The 3633-nt window shown below is 45.2% G+C and overlaps 1 non-coding gene across 1 annotated transcript; it reads left to right on the forward strand.

The window, feature by feature from the left end:
• Window positions 1-2509: 2509 nt before the first annotated feature.
• Window positions 2510-2581, forward strand: trnaw-cca (transfer RNA tryptophan (anticodon CCA)). Its single transcript has one exon. It is a non-coding gene; the product is annotated as a tRNA-Trp (tRNA).
• The last annotated feature ends 1052 nt before the right edge of the window (window positions 2582-3633 follow it).

The following is a 3633-nucleotide window of genomic DNA, read 5'->3' on the forward strand; positions in this document are numbered from 1 at the left end:
ACACCGAAAGCGATGATGATTATGATGCAGTGAAGAATGCTCTAACAAGATATTCTCAACCAACTGTCTTCAGGCAAACAAAGCAAGATAAATGTGAGACTCTTGACCACGACATGATGAGACTCAGAAGTCTGAGCCAGAATTACAACTTCACAAACATGGACAAAACATCATCTCCCAGATCATTATGACCTGCTAATCATCAAGACTAAGATGGCAAGCTCTTAGAGAGAGCAAATTGGCAAATTGTTAAACTTGCAAAGGCTACTCAATAATGACAGAACGTGGGAAGCCAGCAAAAGACAAGCTGAAGTCTGAGAAGGGAAACCAAATAAAGGAAAGAAGAAATTCTCCTGGTTCCTGTTCAGGGGTTTTTGCACCATTGTAAAAACATCCCAAAGTTATTCACCTGCTGTCCTGGCAGTATATTCACATTAATCTATTTACTCCAGCTATCACTTCACAGTATTGCTCATGTACCTTTAGAGATCTGTGCAATGGAACACCCAGACAACTGCTTGAGATTATTTTCTTTCTCAACCTTCTTTAATGCTTTTCCCTGAAGGGTGAGATCAGTTCATTGAGCACAGGCCCTTCCTGCTCTATATGGTGCTCAGTGCCTCATCAAATGAGAATAACTAACACACCACAGGCCATGGAGCCTCAGCCCATCCTCCCCTGATTGCGGTTCAGTGCCAACCAGGTCAGATCAGCTAATTCAGCACAGGCCGGAGATGGAACCTGGATCTTTCCTGCTCTGGGGGCTCCGTAACATACCAGGTGTGATGAAGTAAAATACCACAGGCTGGGGATGGAGCCTTGGATTTTCCTGTTCTGTGTGGGGCTCTGTACAACACCGTGTGAGATTAACTATCATCCCTCAGGCTGAGGAAGGAGCCTGGGCCCATTCTGTTCTGTGTGACTCCGTACCACACTGGGTGCGATCAGTTCACTCAACACAGGCCACGAATACAACCAGGCCCTTTCCTGCTCTGTGTGACTCGGTATCACACCAGGCGACATCAGCTAACACAGCACAGACTGGGGCTGGAGCCTGGGCCTGTCCTGCTCTGTGGACTCAGTAACACGATCTGTGAATACCTTTTATAAACACTCTGTGTCCAACATTGTGAGGCAGCTCTCTGTGTTTATATAGAGTGTCATTTATTGAGTGCTCCCTTGGATCCAACAGGGTAAAAGACAGGTGGGGGGGTGGGTGGTGTGGGGTGTGTGCAGATAGTTTGGAGGTGAGCTCTGATTCCTAACCATTTCTGGATTGTAAGGAATAAAGAATCAATGAGAGAGGGAGAAGCAATGTGGGAGAAGGGTGATTGAAGAATTTGTCCATGAAGCTGATTAAAAGTGTCTCAAACACAAGATAATATTCATCTTTGGCCTCCTTGTCTTGAGAGACAGTGGGTAAGCACCTGGAGGTGGTCAGTGGTTTGTGAAGCAGTGCCTGGAGTGGCTATAAAGACCAATTCTAGAGTGACAGACTCTTCCACAGGTGCTGCAGATAAAATTGGTTGTCGGGGCTGTTACACAGTTGGTTCTCTCCTTACACTTCTGTCTTTTTTCCTGCCAACTGCTAAGTCTCTTCGATTGTGGTCAATGTCACAGGGCTTCATGTCCCGTTTGTAGACGTCTTTAAATCGGAGACATGGACGGCTGGTGGGTCTGATACCAGTGACGAGCTCGCTGTACAATGCGTCCTTGGGGATCCTGCCATCTTCCATGCGGCTCACATGGCCAAGCTATCTCAAGCGCCGCTGGCTCAGTAGGGTGTATATGCTGAGGATGTTGGCTGCCTTGAGGACTTCTGCGTTGGAGATATGGTCCTGCCACCTGATGCCAAGTTAATATTAATATTAAGAATTGGGAGGATTTAAAAAAAATACCAAATGTGGAGTAGGAAATTGATAAAGAGGGAGAAAATGGAATCTGAGAGTAAACTGTCAAGAAACAAGTTATAAAGGTTTTATTAGTATACAAAAAGCTCAACAAAAACAAACAGATTCCTTCGATGCAGAGACAAGAAATTTATTTAAACTCCTCCTCCTGTAACACTCCCTCACCTCCTTAAAACTGAAAGTTTTGATCAGTATTTTGGACAGGAGTCAGCCCTGCCTTTTGCCCTGATTTGTCAGTAATCATTTAAAACCATTTTGGGTCAATCCTTTCCTTTAAATCCTGCACAGCAGCAGTGACAATAACTTTGTGGATTTAATGGTTGAGCCAAATCCGACTCAGTTCCCCAGGAGAAATTCCTGAACTCATGGGCACTTTGTATCAAGCAGCAGTTAGCAGCAAAAAGTCTGATTACTCAGAGTAGTGAGTCCAGTAAATACTTAAACAGCCGACACCCTGTAAAACAGAACTCCAAGGATCAGTTTCAATAAAGTATTGAACTGACAGAGTGGAGGGCAGATGAGGATTGAATTAAATTGCAATTCACTGAATCGAAACAAGAAGTGATTCTATGAAGAATGGGACACTACTCTCTATCTGTGAGCTTGTGGCGCAACGGTAGCGCGTCTGACTCCAGATCAGAAGGTTGCGTGTTCAAATCACGTCAGGCTCAGAAGTTTTACAGGAGCTTAAGTTGCTGGATTTTATATCAGAAGAGAGTTTGTTCTATTGGTGTAAAATCAAGAAATGCTGGAAATAGTCAGCAGGACTGGCAGCATCTGTTGAAAGAGATGTTTCGGGTCACTGACCCTTCGGAGCTGTTAGTGTATTGTTCAATTTCAAAATCGACTTTAATAGATTAAAGTTCTTATTTCTGGATCCGTTCAATTTCCATGCTCAGTTCTTATTTCTCAGTTTTATATCGGAACAATGTTTCAGGGATGTGCTGTGTCCATTGTTTATACAATAACTCTGTCAGCAAGTGTGCGAAGTAAAACACAGCTCCTTAGTTCAGTTGACTGGAACGCAGTGTGAACACCGAGGCTGTGGATTTGATCGCCGTGAGTGCTGGCAGATGTTCAGTTATTACTTTGACATGTTTTCCTAACACTTCAAATCCAACTTTTAGATGCACACAGAATGTCAGAGAACTTATTTTGAATAGAATCCATTGCATCTTTGTCACTGGGCTGGAGTAATCCAGAATACATTTTAATAATCTTCCGTTTGCTGATAAAGGTTGAATTTGCGGCTGTTCCCGTTAATGGTCACAAGCAGGAACAAACAGACAGAGTGTATCTGACCGCCCAGAGATGTGGAAAGGCTTCAGTTTAGGACAATTATATCAAATCAAATGTTCACCAGGCCGCGAGAGAGTCAAAAGCTGGGGGAAAGGACGGAAGGAGATAGTGAATAAGCTAAGCTGAGGTGGAGGTGGGATGGCAGCGGTCCAGGGGACGGAAGCAGCGAGGGAGGGGGTGAGCAGTCGGGGCGGGGGGAGGGGATGATCGGCGAGGCCGGGAGTGAGCGGCCGAAGCAGGGTATTTTGTGGGGAATGGAAGTGACGATCGCAGCCACTGAGGGGTGAGGCAATGTTTGGACGTCATTCCGTCTGGTGTCGGTGCGTGGTGACGTCGGTGCACGCATGCGCAGATTCATACTGGCAAGCTGACAAATGTTTGGATGCATTGATGATGTCGACGATTGCTCTGCACATGCTCTGTG

Source organism: Heterodontus francisci, chromosome 35 (genome assembly GCF_036365525.1).
Source record: "Heterodontus francisci isolate sHetFra1 chromosome 35, sHetFra1.hap1, whole genome shotgun sequence".
NCBI lineage: Eukaryota > Metazoa > Chordata > Chondrichthyes > Heterodontiformes > Heterodontidae > Heterodontus > Heterodontus francisci.